Source organism: Pleurodeles waltl, chromosome 10 (assembly GCF_031143425.1).
Source record: "Pleurodeles waltl isolate 20211129_DDA chromosome 10, aPleWal1.hap1.20221129, whole genome shotgun sequence".
In the NCBI taxonomy this organism is placed as follows: Eukaryota; Metazoa; Chordata; class Amphibia; order Caudata; family Salamandridae; genus Pleurodeles; species Pleurodeles waltl.
The window spans coordinates 988,813,892-988,835,878 of record NC_090449.1 but is presented as its reverse complement, the minus strand read 5'-3'; positions in this window follow the sequence as shown (position 1 = coordinate 988,835,878).

The following is a 21,987-nucleotide window of genomic DNA, read 5'->3' as shown; positions in this document are numbered from 1 at the left end:
ACAGGCCACAATAACAATTCTACAGCAACGATACTGGTGGCCTGGTCTTTGCAGACGAACTAAGCAGTATGTCCTTTGCTGTGACATTTGCCAGCAGATTAAGGGCTCTAATATCAAACGCCCCCCGCAGACATTCCTCTTAGTGTCTGACATGCCACTTCAGTGTGTGTACCTAGACCACTGTGGTCCCTTACAGCCTGATGGTGCATACAAATACATTCTAGTGGCTGTGGAATCCTGTTCTAGATTCCTGTGGGTATGGCCACAGCGGTCAGCTGATGCCCGGACTGTTATAATAATTTGCTGATCTTTATCGGTACATATGCGGTTGCAGCATTCCATTCGGACCAGGGCCCTGCATTTGCCTCTAAGGCATTTAGGAACGCCATGGGGACGATGGGTGTTGAACTCCATTACTCCTCACCATACCATCCCGAGGGAAATTTGGTAGTGGAGAGGCGGAATCGTGATCTAAAGCAGTACTTAACAGCTCGAGTATTAGGTTCAGGCCGCAGTTGGTTACACCACCTATATGGGGTCCAGAGAGCACTGAATAATCTGCCAAGACGGTCCTTGGGGGGAAAGTCTCCATATGAGGTTCTCTTTGGGATACCTATGTATGTCCCAGATCTTGATGCCCCTGGTATGATGGCAGCAGAAACGCCATTTGACATCAAAGAACGTCTCACTGTTTTACAGGAGCTTCAACAATTTTGTGTTGATAAATCATCTGCAAGTGCTGCCACTTTAGGAATAAGGGAATTGGCGAAAACTTCGACTGGCTGGATTCCTAACGTTGGGGTTCTGGTTCGTGAGAAGATCGCTGTGAAAAAGAAGTTCGGTCCATCATACAGAGCACCTGTACCTGTCTTGGGAATAAAAGGCACCAGGACTGTCATCCTACCACCATTGTCTGGTTCTAAATCGAATAGATTAATCTCCATTGATGACATCAAATTACACCATGTGGCCGATTCTCCACAGTAGACCACGAGGTCCCTTGGGTGGTTCCCGATCCCCTCTCACTACCCAACAGGACATCCATCTACATAGTAGGATGATCATCACTGTTACTTCCTATGCAAGCATGTCAACTGCTGTTCCAGACACTTCCTCGGCCATGGGGAGGGCGGAAAATGAACTTTTGTTGGTTCCAGTCACATCTTCGATGACCACCCCGCTTCAAGACTTGGCTGTATTTTACACAAACAGTTCCACGACTAATGATGTTGTCTATCAAGAACCTCCACGAGCGGTGGATCAGAATTCAGCGGGTCCTGTGTTTGCAGAGACTTCCTCTGGCTATTTCGTTGACATTGATGATTTTTCTTCGGATTCATCCTCAACTGTGACTGACAAACTTTCAAAAAGTAGTAAGCTGTATCAATGGCTTAAAAAGAACTATTTGCTCTACCCATGGAACTATCTATGGTTCTGTTTGACATTTATTGCATTATTTTTATGGATTGGTTTTGTGACTGTTTTCTTTTTGCTGATTAATGGTCACTATATTCCTGATCGCTCCTCTGTGGAGCCTGTTGATGACATTTTAACACCACATCATTCTTCACATAAGGTCAGATGAGATTTGTCCCCTGTAAATATTACAGCTATACCAATTGATGATGGGATTGTGTGGGACAAAGTTCCATTCGATATATACGGGCCTACTGAGATTATTCAGATACCATACATGTTCAAAATTTCAATGTCTGATGTTATTACACCTAATGTTGTCTCTGATGAATGGGATGTCCAAACAGTTGATTCCATGCTAGCTGAAATGAAGGACTATTCCGCTTTTGGAAATGATGATGTATATGATTATACAATGAATTATGGGTAAATGTTCTGCTATAACAATTGGGGACATCACTACCTACGCGTGCAACTAGATATAGGCCTCTCTTGAACTACATACAGTGGGAACACTGTTCGACACCACAGGTGGGGAGTCCAAAGTATTACAGCAATAAATTTACATACTTTTCCGGGCAAGATACAGGAAAAGCAGAGTCATATTATTTTAAAATACCTCCCACACAAATTAGAAAACTTTTGCTAACAGATACAAAACTGATTTATTCAGATCCCTTTGTTTCCTGCTTCACGCTAGAGGGTTACGAATATTGGAAAAACACTATTGATTTGAAAAGTGTATGGGGAACACAAGATTGGCAGATACAGGGTAAGGAGGCTTTGTTTCAGGCATGCCTGATTCCTGTGCAAATGATTTTCTTAAATGACACTATTGAGCAGACATCCTGTCTGGGGTTAGCAAAAATTAAAGACCTGAACACGCCCAGTATCCCTACTCCAACAAAATTTAGAGATTGGCAACACTTTCTTAATGTCTCTGAAGATAGGCTAGATGTAATGGTTAAGGCTGGTACCTATAATTCTTCACTTTCCAGTCCCGGCGGGTGGTTGGTATGGCCTACTGACACTAATGAGTGTCAAAGGCGTTTCTTGAACTATTCAGGGTTTTTTTCAATTAACAGGCCTGACCCTCGCTTTCTATCAGGTCAACATACAGGTATAATTACAACATACAGTGTGGGTAAGCTGTGCCAGCAATGGGTGCAGACAAACACGTTAACAGCGGTTAAAAAACACCTGAACACTCTTTCTAACAGTATAGACTTACAGGATTTCCTGTTAGGTCCTAGAAAACAGCGCTCAAAACGGTTTTTATATGCTATGTACAATGAAATTTGGAAACTTTCCCAGATTGAGGCTGCTGCACGTTTAAGACAACTAGATAAAGAGAATTTGGAAAAAACATTAGCTGTTGTCGACAATGGCATGAACACGCTGTCCAACAGGATTTATTCACTATCAAATATAGTGTCATCTGCTATTGATATCACTCAGACAGACTTGTCCCGTTATATCATGGGCAAACACAGCTACGTTCCATCATGCAGCTGGGTTGGACATTACAGACACGGAAAAGTGGCCACATTCCATGGAGGTACATTAATGGGAGTGAACTATTCACTGCTTTTAATTTTTCCAGGGAACAAGAGACAATGGCTAAAAGGGAGGCTAGTTTCACCCTGCTTCAAGTAGAAAAGTTAGATAAGTTGCCCTTCACAGTAGCAGAGAGTCCTTCAACTATTTGGCTCTTGCACTGCATTATTAATTTACCTATTTCAACCTTCGTTTCTCGAGCTGCCTGAAACATCTTGCAGTGGGACGATATGAGCAGCTAGGAGATAGCTTTATTAAGGAAGAGTGGGAGTTGCCCTTTGACTATAAATGTCTGAACGGTGAACAGGAGGTCTTTCTTAGCGGAAGTGAATGTGAGACTGCTGTTCGTCATTCTGTGATATGCAAACAGGTGTCTCTTCTCGGTCTTTGCAATGCGGGGTCACGAATTTGGCCTGCTTTTTGAAGGGTACTCCTGTCCAATTGATTCGTCCAGTATTTCATGTACTTTCAAATGGCAGTTATGTGGTACTGAACGATCAAAGCTGTTGCGGCATGCGACCTGGAATTGCCTACGGAATCTCAGTCACGAAGGTCGTTACGTGTTGTGGACATGTTTTGTTTCCCCCCACACGAGAGATAAACGTATCTGACATGTGGCCCCACATAGATACTATTAATGTGAACTATGACAAGTTGAGTAGGCTAAAGGCGCTATTGTTTCAGAAACAGGTCGCCTTGACATCCGCAAAAGAGACGTCTGCTCTCCAGATTGCGAGATCATCAGCCGAGATACAATCCCTTTTAAATACTGATTTCCCCAAACACTTTGGAGAGCTGGTATCCAGAATATTCAATGCTTCAAGTACCACTGGGATTGTTCATTTCTTTAAGGCTGTCGGGTCTGGTTTCGTGTCCATCTTCCAGACTGTCTTCGGAGTCATCCCATCAGCCATCCATTCTCTCTTTTCAAGTGTGTTTGGTGGCTTTCCAATTTTTTTGGCTTTAATTGGCGGACTACTACTGCTATTTCTTCTGATTCGCAGTGGTTGTTTCTTTCCAGCAACACAGAGCAATGGAGCCGCTCCCGCCAACTCCACTGTGCCGTGAGCGCATGGTTCGGATCTTCGGTGCACCTTTGCTGGTGGAACTGGAGCTTGACTGGTCGTTGTCATTCCGGCCACTTCTCTGGTGTGTACAACCAGTCTTCCACTGCATGTGGTGTCTCTTTGAACATCTGCCTATGGTCTGTCTTGCTGTTGCACCGACATCTCCTGTGGACCACGAACTGCTGATGTCCCCGATGAGGGTTCATACACGGTCATGCCCCTTGAGACTGAGGTTGCTCCGCGATGCCACCTATGAGCCTTCCGTTATGAGATCTACCATGGACGAGGACACTGCAGCAAGTATCGATGCACCAGGAAATATGGCTCACTTCTGCTCTGTGGATCCATTTGTCCGCCCAGCACTAGACTTAACTTTGGACGATGTTGACTCATTTTTGAGGTCCTTGACTGGTGACTTCGATGACATTCTTCAAGATCATGCATATAACACATAATTTGATGAATTGACTTGCCATTCCCGATTCCAAATTATGCAATTAAATAGTCATTTGCTGTTGCACGCTGTACTTGTCATAGTTGATATTAACATCTCTGTATGTATTTTTAGATAGATTTGTTTTAACACATGCGAATGCTTTTTCTTTTGCCTTGTTTTAGCATTTAGCTTTTAGTTCAGGAGCAATTCTTTAGTTTTTGGGTTCCTGTACCTTCATCATACCTGTTACGGCAAAGGGGAGGGTGTAGTGAATCCTAGTTCGTTTTAATGGGTTAGCAGGAGTTAGCTTAGTTGCTGGCTTGTAGACTCGTGCCCCCGTCACCTAGTGACTTTTAACCTACTTAGCTTGCTCTGTCTTAGCCCATTTAATTATTTATTTCTTCTAAGATGGCTGCCTTGTTTATAGTTAGGCCACTTGTTATGAGTTATATTATCAGTGTCACCCTGCCAAGATGTCAAGATCAAGCACCAAAGACAAACAAACAGTAGGTGTTCACACTTAGGGATTTTCCCTCTCTATACTTTCGAGGGATTGTTGATATTAATTGCCGTCCCAAGCATGCCTGTTATCTATTGTTTTGGAATACACCTACGTCAGCGGACCTTGTAGATCTGTATAAATACATTACACTTTAGACAGATAATCAGAGGGATTCCGACCAGAGGGCATCGCCACCATCGCTGATACCGATGCTGCAGTCGTCTTGACGCTGACCCGGTCTTCGTGTCCCTACGGAGTCTGAGATAGAGACCTCATTCCAAGGTAACGAGGGTTGGGGGCTCCTCTCATGGACACAACTTTGGCAGATTAGGTTTAGCAAACCCAGCTCTCCTTTAGGTAGGAGGTTAGGCCTATTACCCATGAGGGTAATAGGGCAAATTCCATCTTATATATCTTTTTCATGTATTGCAAAATGGTTGGGGTCTTCATAACAATGACTGTCTTCTTCACAATACTGTTACTTGCTATATTCATTATCCTAATCATTGCAGTCCATGCAACTTATCGCAAATTGCAGTTATGTTAAATAAAAAGCTATTATAACTTTACTGCATCTGTGTCATTGCCTGTGTTTGTATGAGACATAATATATCTGTGAGAAAAGGGTAATCTCCGTTTAACCACGACATACCCGGAGATATCTTACTTCGAGCCCATGCGTAAGCGACTGCCATAAATCACCTTTTACTATTGTGTTTCTGGTGAGGTACTGCTAGTGAGCCGGTAAGGTTGGGACAACAGTTGCGACTTGTTGTAGGAAAGACTCAGTCGCCTACAAACAAAAGTACTGTTATCCTTAAACCAGCAGTCTTGCTCAGAGCAAGAGTCCAAACTACGACAACTCAAAGTCAAATGGTTGGACATCATAGACAAATAGCATTAAGCGCCCCTTGATTCTATCGGTTGTGTAATAACTGGATTGACGAGATGTTCCTTGCCTCCCAGACAACCATAGACAAAAATGGTCCACCTTTTCCCATTCTACTGAAAGCAGTGCTTCAAGCAGCTGCTGAATTTGTAAAATGTCTCAACAAATTTGACCACATATCCCCTATCTGTTGTATGTGTCAGTGGCTTTCAATAGAAGAAAGAGCTCTAACCTAAAAGTGCATGTATCACTCATAAAGACATCCACAACTCTGGTTCTGCGTGGAATACAGTGGAGTCAACTCAGTCACCAAGACTGATGCATGCCCCATACCTCAAACTGATGAGCTCATTGACAGGCTAGGTGCTTCCAGATTCCTCAGTACCTTTGGTTTGACATCAGGGTACTGGCAAATGGCCTTGATTGAGGGAGTTAAAAAGAGGACAGCATTTTCAACCCTAGTGGGCCACTTCCAGTTTCGGGTGACACCCTTTGGATTGAAAAATGCCCCTGCTACCTTCCAAAGGTTGGCTCACAGGGTCCTGGCTGGTAAGGAAGACTTTTGTGTCACTTACCTACATGGCATTGATGTTTGTAGTTCCAGCTGGGAGAAGCAACTGCACCACCTCCATGTGGTGGTTCAAGCCCTACAAGAGTCAGGCCTGACCATAAAGGCAAGTGAATGCCATATTGGAAAGGATTCTATGGTGTACTTGGGGCACATGGTAGGTGCAGGCAAGGTGCAGCCTCTCCAGGCCAAGATTGAAACCACCATGGCCTGGCAACCACCTAAAACCCAAACAGAAGTGAGTCTTCCTAGGCCTCACTGGCTATTACAGAATATTTGGTACCGGTTTAACTGAGTTGACTTTAAAGAAGCAGCCCAGATTGGTGATCTGGACAGAGTTGTGTCAGAAAACCTTTGGCACCCTCAAAGAAGGCATGTGCACTACACCGGTACTCAAGGCAGCTGACTTTTCCAAACAATTTCTCATGCAGACGGATTCTTCAGGGCATGGCCTAGGTGCAGTCTTAGCACAGCTAAATGATGAGGGCCTAGACCAACCAATAGCCTTCATTAGCAGAAGATAGACTATACCTGTTTGGGGCTCATTTCTTGATTCAGGCAGACCACAGGCCCCTCAGATGACTCATGCAGACAAGGGGTAAAAATCCCAAACTGATGAGAGGGTCCATCTCCCTACAAGGAATGGACTTTACAGTAGAATACCATTTGTGGTCAGAACATGCCAATGCTGATGCTCGCTGCAGGTTTTTCCACCTAATGTAAGAGAACTTCCAAGGGGTTTGGTAGCTATTCCCACTTTCAGCTGTGGAGACATGTGCTAGACCTGACAGCCCTAGGGTGGTCTCCCCCCCAACCTTTCGCCTACCTCCCTCCATTTTCTGACCTAATTTTTTGCTGGCTTTATGACCCTGTGCACTTTACCATTGCTAACCAGTGCTAAAGTGCTTGTGCTCTTTCCCCTAAATCGTGGTAACATTGGCTTATACCCTACTGACACATTTAATTTGCTTATAAGTCCCTAGTAAAGTGATAATGTGTGCACAGGACCTGTAAATTAAATACTACTAGAGGGCCCGCAGCACTTCTTGTGCCACCCACCTAAGAAGCCCCCTAACCATGGCTCAGGACTGCCATTGCAGAGCCTGTCTGTGCAGCTTACATTGCCAATTTGACCCGGCAAGATAAACCTCTTGCCAGGCCTAAACCTCCCCCTTTTTCTACATATGTCACCCCCACAGTAGGCCCTATATGACCCACAGGGCAGCATGCAATGTATTTAAAAGGCAGAACATGCACTTGAAAGTTTCACATGCCCTGGGAGTGAAAAACTCACAAATTCATTTTTCACTACTGCAAGGTCTATCTCTCCTATAGGATAACATTGGGCAGAACATGTACTTGAAAGTTTCACATGCCCTGGGAGTGAAAAACTCACAAATTCATTTTTCACTACTGCAAGGTCTATCTCTCCTATAGGATAACATTGGGATTACTTTATTATATCTTATAAGTGTAATGCACAATCTGGAAGAGAAAAGTTTATCAAGTTTGGTGTCTCTGAACTCACAATTTAAAATCACAACTTATGGTGAAGTCGGATTTTAAATTGCAGTTCTGAAAATGCCACTTTTAGAAAGTTAGCATTTTCTTACTTCAGCAATTTGGTGACTGCTGCATGTCTCTAATAAATGTCTGGGGTGTGGTGACAACTGAGATTGTGCATTCTCTTTAGACAGCCATACACAAAGGGGGCTGAGGTGGGACTGATAGGCCATCCACAGCCTGATGGGCTATCCTGGGAAGAATGGGAGGGAGGGACTAACACCTACACCTGAATGGGCAGTGTCCTGCCCCACACAAAGAGCTGCAAACCCCCCTGTAGTGAGTCCGAAGCCAGATCAATAAGGGGGATCTCTGTGCACTTCAAATGCCTTCCTTTGAAGGCTCCCCCACTTCAAATGAAAAACTGGGTATAAGTCCTGGTCCTCTGGCACTACCACCTCAGTAAACCTCTGGATCTGTGGATACTCTGCAAGGGAGAAAGACTGCTGTACTGCCACAAGGACTGCCGCTCTGCTGAACTGCTACTCTGCTGGCCTCCGGCTCTGCTGAGCTGACCTGCTGCTTCCTTGCCTGGGTATGAGAAGGACTGGACTTGCATCTCTACATCCCAGAACAAAGCTTGCTGGCTTGCCTTCTGTTTTCTAAGGTCTCAGCGATTCAAAAGACTTCCAACTCATCTGCTAAGGCTTCTGGACCCATCTTCAACTAACGCCTGACCCCCAAGAGGCGCTTGTCAGTCCTGGGTCCCTGGAAGGGTTTTTTGGCTGAGTAATTCAAGCTCTTGGGCTCTTCGCAACCGCTAATGAGCCCACTCACACCAGAAATGTGTCGCTCACACGAAGAATCATTGCGAGCTGCAACAAGTTCATCATTTCACACAGCAAGTGCCCCTACTCACAAAATTTAAGTTCCAGCCTGCTTGCACACGATGCCCAGATGATTCTTCGTACCCATGGACCACCACCAGTGACTCTCTCCATGCACCTAGTGAACTTCCATGCCAATGGGAATTTTGGCTCAACTTTTGAGAAGGTAAAAGTTCAGCAGGACTGACCTGGGAATGTATCTGATCCACGCTCCATCACGGCCAGCCTGAACGTCTTGATTTAGATCTAGCGTGACAAGATTTTTTCTGGTCGGTACTTTATGCTTTTAAGGACTATATTGCATTTTAATATTTAAATGTTTACATCTCTGTTTCTAATTAAGGATTGTTGTTGTTTTGTCATTTTGTACATATCTTCAAGCTCTATTTTGCTAACCCGGTGTGGTGTCCTGTGTGGTTTTCCCACTGTTTTACTGTTTGAAGTATTGCTCAAATACTGTACACATTGCCTCTCAATTTAAGTTTGGCTACTCGGTGCCAAGCTACCAGTGGTTGAGCACAGTTTAATTTATGGTGCGCATCTGACCTACCCTGACTCGGATAGTGGTTCCTGCTTGGACAGGGTGTATACCTCTGCCAACCAGAAACACAATTTCTAAAACTCTCAGATTTATCAGATATAACTTCCCACATTCATGGTGTTTTTTGCTAAGCAAATGTGATACAATTTTGCCACAACTAGAACCATGCTACATGGATCATGGATTTCCCTTGCCAAGACCTATTGCTTCCTAAGGATTTGTATGGATGGACATTAGAAGTACAAAGATACATTCTGAAAAGTCTTTTTATACGGACAAATCTTGACAAACACAAATGATGAGCCAGAGTTGTGGAGTCATATGACCCTGGTTTCTCTGATGTTCCATGTCTTTTTTCTCACTTCAACCACTACCCTTATATTCTTGAGTATGTGGTCAATGGACGAGGCAATGAAAGATGGCAAAGAACATTGCTCCTGTTGGATCTTGTACAAAGGATAGTGTATCATGGTTCTGTGTTACTGTTGTAAAGTGGATTATTGATAAGGGCAAGTAAGTACCTACACTTAGCAATAAGTCCCTAACCCCCACTAGGTCCAGTTAGGTCTCAATAAATTAATCCCTGCTCAACCCTTGGTAGCTTGGCAACAAGCGAAAAGGCTTAACTTAGTAGTCAAGTGTGGAAAGCATTAAAAAAATCACTAAGCAGTAAATAAGTAAAACACAAAACAGAATAAAAACCTTACAATAATTTATCAAAATAGATTACATTTTTATCTTTAAAATTATACCAAAGTGATTTAAATCGGATAAGGAGAACCGGAGATGTGAATTTTTAAAGAATTGCCCTTTTTTAGCGCACAGAAACTAAAAGGGCCAATCTGGTCGCACTCGACCGGGGCACAGTCAAAATTTATGGCCAATTACGATGGAGCCCTGCAGAAAGTGAGAGGTCTCAGTCAAAAGTTTACCTTCAGACTTAGGCCCTCCTTCTGACATTGGCGGTCTTTACCGAAGTCTGTCATGGTGACGGCCGCCAAAAGATCACTGCGGAGGCGGCAATCTGCCCGCCAGATTGTAGTGTGGTTAGTTTTACGTATTCATTGCGCTTTAGCTTCAGGCTTTAGGCCTTTGTGCATTTTGCCCTGAATATATTTTATTCATTTGCTAATAGCTTAGAGCCTCTGTGCACTTTGCTCTACATGCTTTTTATTAGGCTTCGTACTGTTATTTTTCAAATAGCCAGTTCTACGGAGTTGTTTTTTATTCATATCACACTGTTTTGCCTACTCTGCACTGGAGTTCTCCATAACATATTTACTCTGTGCTTCAGTCAAGGATACAGTCTGGTACATTGGCGATAGACGTGGTAAGAGTTTAGACTCGGCATTCCTGCGTAGGGACATTTTAGTTATAAAATCACTTCCTTGTCCCAGTACACGCAAGAGGGAGATTCCGACCAGGGAACCACAACTTGACGCTGACTGCCTCGTTGCAGATGCTGAACCAAGATCACAGGTCTTTGCTCAGGTATGAGGGCTGATATCCCCATAGTGATTCTAATAGGCAAGCTAGAAGCTTAACATGCTGTGCTCTAGATAGAACAAGCAGAGGGAGAGTAGAAACTGTTTGACAATATGATAGCTTTGTTTTTATGTTTTACTCTCCTGGTAACTATTACAATCCTACTGTGTTGTATCGTTCTGGTTATTGCAGCTCACGCCTTAATATCTAAAATACAGTTGTTTTATTAAAACATTATATAAAACTTATACTGTCTTTGTCATTTGTATATGAGATCCTATTGGAAGTAAGAGAGTTGGTTTGGATCTGAGTAACCACGACTTCCCTGAGAAGTTCCAAAGATGTCATGCGCTCGGCTGCCAAATCATTCCTTCCATGTGGGAGAAATGAGGCACTGCTAGTTAGCCGGAGCAAAAACCAGATTTAGGGTGACAGAGTTCTTTACACGTGGGTCAGACTCAGTCCCCCACACCGTTATCGATCCTGCTACCTAGAAATCCAGTAGTCTCATTTAGAATAATGAGAGCCCACGCGACATGGCGCCGCAAACGTTTGGTCTGGCTCTAATGATTAGGTCCGACTGACTCTCTTGGTCTCATATATATTTTGACTCCTCGGTTCCGTATACGGAGACGTCCGTGGGGCTGAGGGTTTCCGCCGCCACGGCATAGGTGCTTCCTATTGCTTAGTGGTCGGTTGTTCAAGCTTGAACTTTGAAAGGAAAAAACCCCGATATTGGTGTGCCTTCTCTGACCTGCAGCAGTTTTTTTTATAAAATGGCGAATCCTAATGTAGTGAACATAGCAATTAATATGCGACATCCGCTCACGGGACATCTATTGACACATGGACTGACAGTCCAGGGGGGTCCAGTCACTTTTGTGGTGGACGCCCATGCAGCCTATAGAACGGAACTTTTTTATTCTTGGGTCGCTTTTCCAGCAGTGGATGGGGGAACAAATACTTTTCACGAATACACAGTTGCGAATGTCTCTGGACAATACAGGGCTTACGCTTATTTAGAAATACCTCTATCTTATCAAGAACACCATAATTGGCTTGATGGCGCCCTCCCACACACAATAGCACAAGTAAGGTTAGGTCCACTGAGTAATGATGGTCCTACCTGGCCTTTATTGGCTACATATACACCACATCCTGCGGTTGCTCAATTGGCAGTGGTTGAAGTTCGTCGTTTATATACAGAATTAACGGCTACATATAGACGATTAGTTCAGTTTGTGATGCAGACATTAAACACGAATGCAGCGCGTGCTGCTCCAGCGTACCCACAGGCGGTGGTTCCGGGTCTTAATCCGGCCACTGTACACTCAGTTATGGGTAAAGTACCGGCTAAACGAGAGGAGACTCCGTTTTGGCTGGCGCAAAAAATTAATACGCTGGAAGCAGTATTTCCCCATACGGGACCTCAGGATAAACATAGAATTTTGACGATGTGTTTGACGTACGGGATGGTTCCTCCGGTGGACCTTTGTAATACCTGGGGCACGGTGTTTGCCGCGCTCTACACTACGGCACATGGTACACCGACATTAGCTAATTTACCAGACGTACTTAAACAGATTCAGGATGAATATGGGGCTGCCCCTGCCTTGGATTTGGGCATGCAGTTGCTGGGCAATTTTGCCACAGTTTCTTCTATTATTTTGAGTAATCTCAAAGGAGAGGCAGTAGCACTAGCAGTGCGTATGCGTCTTCGGGATGTTCCGCTGCTTCAACAGGAGCGGGAGCTTCCGAGAATAATAGCGGAAACATATTCTAGTATTGGTCGTGATAGCCTAGGGGCTAGACCACAAAAACCCCAGTTACAGGGTAAAAATAATAAAGATAATGATAAACAGCAACAACCTGAGGGTTCGAAAAAGCGCTGGGAAAAGAAACAGCAAACACCTAAGAAGGATGATGGGCAGTCTCCGCAACCGGAGACCCCACAGAATAAGTATAATCTCAGGAATAGGGATACTTTGAAGACGCCTGATAGATATCAATATACTGATACACGCCAATCTCGTTCCTTTCAGGACTCCTCGGAAAAGACAAGTGAGAGAGGTGGGCGGTCAGAGCGGAGGACGGAGTACGTGAAACCGAGACAGGATTCACAACGCTCAGCGGAGGTTTCTATTAAACAAGAAGAGAAACCGCTGCAACAGAAACAGCAATTCAAAAAGACGAAAGTGGCAGCTGTCTCAGTTAGACATGCCGCTCAAGAAGAGAGTTCTCTTGACGAACAAGACATGGGCGTTAGCACTGTTAGACAGCGCGGCAGAGGTCACAATAGTTCGCCGGAGTCTTCTAGAGCATCTGGAGGTGAAAGCAACTGATGACTTCATACAAGTAGAAACGGCGGATATGCGAGTCTCTGATCCTGATAGAGTATATGAAGTAACTCTGCGATTGGAAGGGGACATTGACCGTATTATAAACGCCATTTTTTGGGACCATGTGGTAAAATCATATGATGTTCTGTTGGTCGAACAAGATTGGCCACCTGACTTTGTTCGCGACTGTCCAGTTGGGGAGGAGGTTATTACACCTTCCTTCTCACCACTTGTTCCACGAGAACTCGCTGAGTCCTATAGTAAATCATGGGCTCTAGCACAGGCTCCCGCCTTGTATAGAAATAACGTGGGGTGGAACAGACAATCACCTTATCATGTAATTCCGATAAAGGGCGAACCTCAGCCACAACCGCAATATCCTATCAAATTTGAAGCTAGGGCATCGGTTAGAAAAATTCTTACAGAATAGGAGTATCAGGGTGTAATTGAGCCCTGTGTCTCACCGATGAATAATCCCTTGTTTCCGGTTGCTAAACCGGACCATTCATATAGGATAGTGGTGGATTACCGACATTTAAATAGTCATACACGCACATATGCAATACAGAATTCACACAGCGCAGCGCTTATGAATAATATAGTGCGTAAAAAATATAAGACAACATTAGATATCTCGAATGGATTTTTCTGCCAGAATATAGCACCCGAGAGTCGGGACTATACTTGTTTCAGTGCGTTTGGCTCTCAGATAAAATTTTGTCGTTTGCCTCAGGGGTATAAGAATAGCCCAGGACTGTTTTCGGCTCGTGTAACTGAACTTCTGCATGAGTTCGACCCTGAAGCATTATCATATGTTGATGATATATATCTGACAGATGATGAGATTCTGCAACATCTAAGGTGCGTATCGCGCATTGTTGTGGGGTTTGCTGATATTGGCTATAAGTTTAATTTTAAGAAATCAAAGATTGCCTTCCTCAGCGTCATTTTCCTGGGATATGAGTTGTCGAGTGAGGGCAAGAGCTTAGCGCCACATTTTTGGGAGAAATGTGCTTTATTGCAGCCTCCTAATACGGTTCGGAAGCTCCAGTCATTGTTGGGGTTTCTGAATTTTGGCAGAACTTACATTCCTGAATATGCAGCGCGTATAAAACCCTTATATGAGTTGATTCGCCCGAATTTTTCGAGTAAATTTTGGACGATGTCGCGTGGGCTCTCATTATTCTATTCTACTGGATTTCTAGGAAGCAGGATCGATAACGGTGTGGGGGACTGAGTCTGACCAACGTGTAAAGAACTCTGTCACCCTAAATCCGGTTTTTGCTCCGGCTAACTAGCAGTGCCTCATTTCTCCCACATGGAAGGAATGATTTGGCAGCCGAGCGCATGACATCTTTGGAACTTCTCAGGGAAGTCGTGGTTACTCAGATCCAAACCAACTCTCTTATTTCCAATAGGATCTCATATACAAATGACAAAGACAGTATAAGTTTTATATAATGTTTTAATAAAAATGACTGTATTTTAGATATTAAGGCGTGAGCCGCAATAACCAGAACGATACAACACAGTAGGATTGTAATAGTTACCAGGAGAGTAAAACATAAAAACAAAGCTATCATATTGTCAAACAGTTTCTACTCTCCCTCTGCTTGTTCTATCTAGAGCACAGCATGTTAAGCTTCTAGCTTGCCTATTAGAATCACTATGGGGATATCAGCCCTCATACCTGAGCAAAGACCTGTGATCTTGGTTCAGCATCTGCAACGAGGCAGTCAGCGTCAAGTTGTGGTTCCCTGGTCGGAATCTCCCTCTTGCGTGTACTGGGACAAGGAAGTGATTTTATAACTAACATGTCAGCGTGATCACAAAATGTCCCTACGCAGGAATGCCGAGTCTAAACTCTTACCACGTCTATCGGCAATGTACCAGACTGTATCCTTGACTGAAGCACAGAGTAAATATGTTATGGAGAACTCCAGTGCAGAGTAGGCAAAACAGTGTGATATGAATAAAAAACAGCACCGTAGAACTGGCTATTTGAAAAATAACAGTACGAAGCCTAATAAAAAGCATGTAGAGCAAAGTGCACAGAGGCTCTAAGCTATTAGCAAATGAATAAAATATATTCAGGGCAAAATGCACAAAGGCCTAAAGCCTGAAGCTAAAGCGCAATGAATACGTAAAACTAACCACACTACAAGATCATTACTCACAAACACAAAACCACCAGAAAGCAGCCAAAAGTACAATCCGGCCAGACACAATGAAGGCGTGAAAGAGTTGGGCCCACCACCCACCCTCCCTGCCACACCTACAACTACCCTCCGAATGATGACCCACGAATCACCACAGTGGTCACTCAACGGCAGCTACCCATTGGTGGTGCGGACGGCTGCGGGTGATTTTGCCATACCACACTAACAGAAGCCAACATTGGCCAGATTGAAAGAGCCACACCGTACACACCCACCAACAGCCCTATAAAACACACACCCCCACCAACCCACAATTTACAAACGCCAAATTCTAGCTAACGTTGCTAGCCCACACATTTCCAGAACTGCACACACAAACCACAACCACCTATACACCCTTCATGCATCACACAACACACCATACCTCTACAGCTAACACACACAACAATACTGGACACAATCTTTATTTCACAGCATCCCACATAGTCACACACCCTGCACCCCGACCAAACATTCCACCCTCTGCACAACACCCACACTACACCCACTATGCAATTGGCATGTCCCCACAAAAGAACCCCCGTTTCTCTGAGGAGGAGTTGTGGGTCATGGTAGATGAAATCGTAAGAGTAGAACCACAGCTGTTTGGTGCACATGTCCAGCAGGTATCCATTGCCAGGAAGATGGAGCTATGGTGAAGAGTTGTGGACAAGGTGAACTCCATGGGAACCTATCCACGCACAAAGTACGACATTAGAAAGAGGTGGAACAATGGGGGAAGATGCGTGCAATGGCATCAGGTACCACATTGCCATCATGAAGATTGGCGTTGGACCCCCACCTCCTCCTCTACAGATGACAACATGGGAGGAGAAAGTCCTGGCTATCCTGCACCCTGAGGGCCTCACTGGAATCACTAGAGGGCTGGATACTGGTAAGTCACCATTACTTCCCCACCACCACCTACTCCTACACCTGCATGGCATGTCGCCCCATCACCCTATCTCTCTTCACCCCACTCCATCCCAAACACAGAACCATCCCATAACCACCCTCAACAATTTGCCACTGCATGCCCTACTCACCACAAGCACACCTCTCCAAGGTCAGCCTTCACACACATCAGTCATCAGTAATGCATGGGCAGCATGTAGCACTACCAATCCCACAATGCATCACCATACACAAACCAAAGGTGGAAAAACCACACCAAACCCATAGGGAAACCCAGAAATGCCGAATATGTATCTGAGAATGAATGTAACAAATATCATACATGTCCACAGGTACCCAAGCCAATGTCAGCTGGCAGCAGGTACCAAGTCAACCCAGTCCTCCACCAGAAGAAGGCCCCAGTGATGGCAGCAACTCTGGATGTCTGGATCTGGAAGATCTCCATGGCCCATCTGGTACCACTAGTCAGTTAGACACCACAGGCAAAAACCAGTCCACCCCAGAGCACCCCACATTGGACTCCACCACCACCCAACATCCCCAAACCTCTGTCCCCAGGCCACGTCAATCAATAGTGTTTCCTCCTGTACAGGGAGCCAAGGCAACACCTCACAGGCAAGACGAAGAAGTTCCTGGTGTCAGTGGAAGTGGGCACACAGTTCAGGGGACACAGGCAGAGGGGGCCAGGGCCAGTGGGAGGATAGCTGTGCATCAAAGGGTGGCCCAACCCATGGAACCGACTGTCCAGAAGGCACTGTCACATGTCCTGGGAGCATACCAGAAATCCCAGGACAGGATGGGCTAGGTACTCACCATCTAGCAGGAGAGCCCGAGGCTGTGGGGGAACACCACCAGGCAGTCATGCAGCAGCTGCAGGCCTTCAATGCCACCATGGCCTCTACTGCAAGGTTGCTCAGCGATATGGCTACCATCATGCGTGAGTACACAACACACCAGCGGGTCCTTCCATTAGTCAGTGTACTGACCAGCCCTCCACGTCTGCTGCAACAAAGGGCAAGAGGACCTGCCACAGGACTCACAGACCAGCAGCACCCCTCCATCTGTGGCAGAAGAACTACCCTGCAAACGTTCCCTGCAACACATACAGCCACCAGAGACTGTATCCAAGACCAAAACCACTGCCAGGAAGTGAGCCTCTCCTACATATCTCCCTTGAGGGCCACCGAGACACCTTGTTTACCTTGGACTGCCAACGCTCATTTTCCTATGGCCCCATGGATACCGGACTTGTGCTACAAACTAACTGGGCCATTACACTGAAGATTTTGTCCACCATCACCCCCTCTATTGCACTATCCCTTCCTTTTTGTCAATTCAATAAACACAGTTAAAAACAACTGAAGGGTTTGTGCTTTAATTACAACAATATGTAATGTATTGACCTTTATTATCCTTATCCTTTGATGTGGGCATGTACTTGAAAATGCAAACCAGCTAATACATTGCATTGGCTGAATCAGCTTTATCACTATCATCATACCACTGGCACGACTGAACACAGGTGGAACAGTGTCAGGTTACATAATGCACACATTTGTGCTTGGCACACTATAGGTGCCACACAGCTCTTAATTGTAATGGTGGTGTGAACAGAAGTGCAATCTTACCTGAGTGTCATTGGAAGTACTGCAGTATCAGATGTCCACATTCTCCTCCTCACCATCTTCATCACTGTCTTCAGTGTCCTCTGCTGCCACAGGTGCATTGTCTCACCCCTCCTTCTGCAGGAATGCCACATGCCGTCTGAGGGTCAAATTGTGAATCATGCAGTAAGCCATCAATATCTGATAGACCTTTCCAGGGGAGTAATGTAGGGATCCACCAGAGATTTGGAGGCACCTAAACCTGGCTTTCAGTAGCCCAAAAGTTATTTTGATGACTCTTCTGGTCCGTCCATGAGCCTCATTGTATCGATTCTCTGCCCCTGTCCTCGGATTCCGCAGTGGTGTCCACAGCCAGGATAGGTTTGGTAGCCAGAGTCACCTGGAAATAGTGAGAAACACACATTACTTGTGTACAATAGCACAGAGGACAACTCCAGGTGGCATACAGGGGGTCATTCCGACCCCGGCGGGCGGCGGAAACCGCCCAAACACCGCTCTGCGGTCAAATGACCACGGGGAGCATTCTAACTTTCCCGCTGGGCCGGCGGGCCATCTTCAAAAGATCGCCCGCCGGCCCAGCGGGAAAGCCCCAGCAAAGATGAAGCCGGCTCCGAATGGAGCCGGCGGATTTGCTGGGGTGCGACGGGTGCAGTTGCACACGTCACGATTTTCAGTGTCTGCCAAGCAGACACTGAAAATCTTAATGGGGCCCTGTTAGGGGGCCCCTGCACTGCCCATGCCAGTGGCATGGGCAGTGCAGGGGCCCCCAGGGGCCCCACGACACCCATTCCCGCCAGCCTCTTCCTGGCGGTGTAAACCGCCAGGAACAGGCTGGCGGGAAGGGGGTCGGAATCCCCATGGCGGGGCTGCTTGCAGAGCCGCCATGGAGGATTCCTTTGGCCAGGGGAAAACCGTCGGGAAACCGCAGGTTTCCCTTTTCTGACCGCGGCTTTACCGCCGCGGTCAGAATTGGCCAGGAAGCACCGCCAGCCTGTTGGCGGTGCTTCCTCTGCCCTCTGCCCTGGCGGTTTCAAACCACCAGGGTCAGAATGAGGGCCACAGTGACATACATAGTGTGAAACATCACACTCACCAATGAGACAGATTCTCTCTTCCTGTAGTTGGGTCATCATCTGTGGGACACTGCTGTTCCTCAATACGTAGGCATCATGCACAAATCCTGGAAACATTGCAGTAATGTGGGAAATGTACTGATCAGCAAGGCACACCATCTGCACATTTATAGAATGGTAATTCTTCCTATTCTTCCTATTTCTGTACACCTGCTCATTTGTCCTGGGAGGGACCAATGCAATATGGGTCCCGTCAATGGAACCAATCACATATGGAATGTGTCCCATTGTGTAGAAAGCAGCCTTCATAGTGTGCAAATCATTAATGTGGGGGAATGAGATATAGCTGCTCATGTGTTTCAGCAAGGCAGTCAAGACTCTACTCAGCACATTAGAAAACATTGGCTGTGACATACCTGCAGCAAAGCCCACAGTCACCTGAAATGATCCACTGGCAAGGAAGTGGAACACTGATAGCACCTGTACTGTAGGAGATATAGCAGTAGGACTATGAATAGCAGAAATTAGATCTGGCTCCTATTGTGCACACAGTTCAATGATGGTGGCCCTGTCCAGACAATAGGTGGGTATAATATGTGTAGCCAAGTCAACTAGGGGTCTGTACACGGGTGCATTCCTCCTCGCATTCCTCCTTGCTGTGCAACTACTCATTGGTTAACATTGAAGTCTATGGAGCATAGGGACCAATGATGATCACTGACGATGGTGACGGTATTTACCGGTGCAGACGTGACCGCCAATTCCAGTAGCCCATGTCAATTGACTTCTGACTCTCACCCTATCAACACCTCCACTGCGTGTGCTGGTGTGTCCTATGTCTGGAACCCACAATGGCCCGTGCTACAGTGGACAGGGTGTCAGCCTTCACATCTGAAGAACCGGAGAAGCTTGTGGATGGGGTCCTACCCTTTTATGGACAGTTGTATGGGCCTCCAGATCAACAGGTGAGCACCATGTGTGTATTTTGGATGCAACATGTACGCAGATGTATGTGTGTGCAGGCAGTGTGTCCTTTAGGGAGTGCTCTTTTTGCTGCCTGCAATATGTACGCAGAGGTGCAAGTTATGTGTGAGATGAATGTGGGATCAATGCAGTATGTAGTGTATTGCTGTAACAGAATGGAGTGTGAAGTTAATGGTGTCCTTCTGTCTGTGTTTCGTATGCAGGTCAGTGCCCATCAGAAGAAAGGGTTATGGTGTGCCATCACCAAGGATGTGCAGACCCTGGGGGCACATAGCCAGCACAGCACCCACTGCAGAAAGAGGTGGGAGGACATGAGACACTCGGACCAGAAGACCGCGGAGTCCCAGCTTGGGACATCCTCCCAATGAGGGAGGGGTGCCTGTCGGTCCCTGAACCCCCTAATGGCCAGCATACTGGTGGTGGCCAACACAAAGTTGGATGGTCGCTTGAGGGCAGCACATCAGCCACAAGGGGTGAGTACACACTGTGTTAAATTCATTCCTGATGCCTGGCATGGTGTTTGGATGCAAGGTAATAGTCAGTGTATGCCTCAATATTCCCCTGTAGGTAATGTTGTCAAGTTCAGCATAGTTATGATGAGTGGTATTTACAATTGGCACTGGTAAGTTTATGGTATTCCAGCTTCAGTAAGGGCCTACATCCTGACTCACTGGTGTTGGAGTGATGCTCTGATGTCCAATGCCTAAGTGGTGTGACCTGGCTATTGCACGTTCTGCAGTCACTTTGTCGGAGTAGTGTAGCTGTGCCTTTGTCAACAGGCAGACATGGATTAGTGAGTCTCAGTAGGTGTGCAGATGGTTATGTCTGCGAGTTCATTTCAGCTGTTGTTCCCAGGCAATGGTGTGGTATTGCGGTTGTTGCTGCATAGTGTGATTACCAGTGAGTCATTGTGATATGTATGCCATATGTGCTGTTATTGCTGTAATTTACCCTGTGCTCCCTTTCCTTCTCCCCCACCCTTCCTTCTTTTCTTCTCCTGTCCTTGTGTGCATTAGCATCATCTGGCGAAAGAGAAGGGGCACCGGCGAGTGGGGGAGCTGCAGCCTATGGGACCCAGAAGGTAGTGTACACTGATGCCGAGGGGGCCAGTGGGTTGGAGGGCGCGGGGAGCACCATGGGGGAGACAGGGGCTACAACAACAGACACTGATTCCTCCTCCAATGGAAGCTCCCTGGTGGCACCGGACCCCTCTGGGACCACCTCAGCATCGTAATCTACTGCCACCGCCCGTGCCAGCACCGCCGTCCCAGTAGCCCCCTACCCAGTTGCCCATGCCCCCTCACCCAGGAGGGTGGGCATCTCCTTCGCTGCAGGCTCCTCAGCCTCTTCCCCAGTCAGCCCTGCTGCCCTCACTGAGGAGGCTATTGACATCCTGAGATCCAACTCTGAAGGTCAGTCAACCATAGTGAATGTTATCAAGGGGCTGGCGTCCCAGAGGCAACAAAGCAATGCCTACCTGGAGGGCATTCACGGTGGCTTGGCTGCCCTACAGAGATCGTTCCAGGCTCTGGCCTCTTATTTGATGGCAGCCAGTGTCCCTAGTTCTTCCTTCCCCCCTCCAACTACTTATACCCAGTCACAGAGCCCTCTCCCCCCACCCATACCAAGCACAAAATCAGACAAGGATACACACAAGTCAACAGACAAGAAGCACAAAGACAAGCACAAGCACCACAGATCACACCACAAGCATACACACAGCCAACACACAGAAGCACACACAACAACAGCCACTGCCTCCACTGTCTACCCCTCCACCTCCTCCCTCACAGTCACATCAGCACTCACACCTGCAAGCACTGCATCCTCAGTCCCAGATCCTGTCACCTGTTCAGCCTTACCCACAGTCACCACAACAGCAGACATGCAGACGAGCACCCCATTCACCACAAGTGCAGTCACCACCATCACAACCACATGCAGCACACCCACCTCACTTGCAGACACCACCCCAACATACATGCACACAACCTGTTTGTCC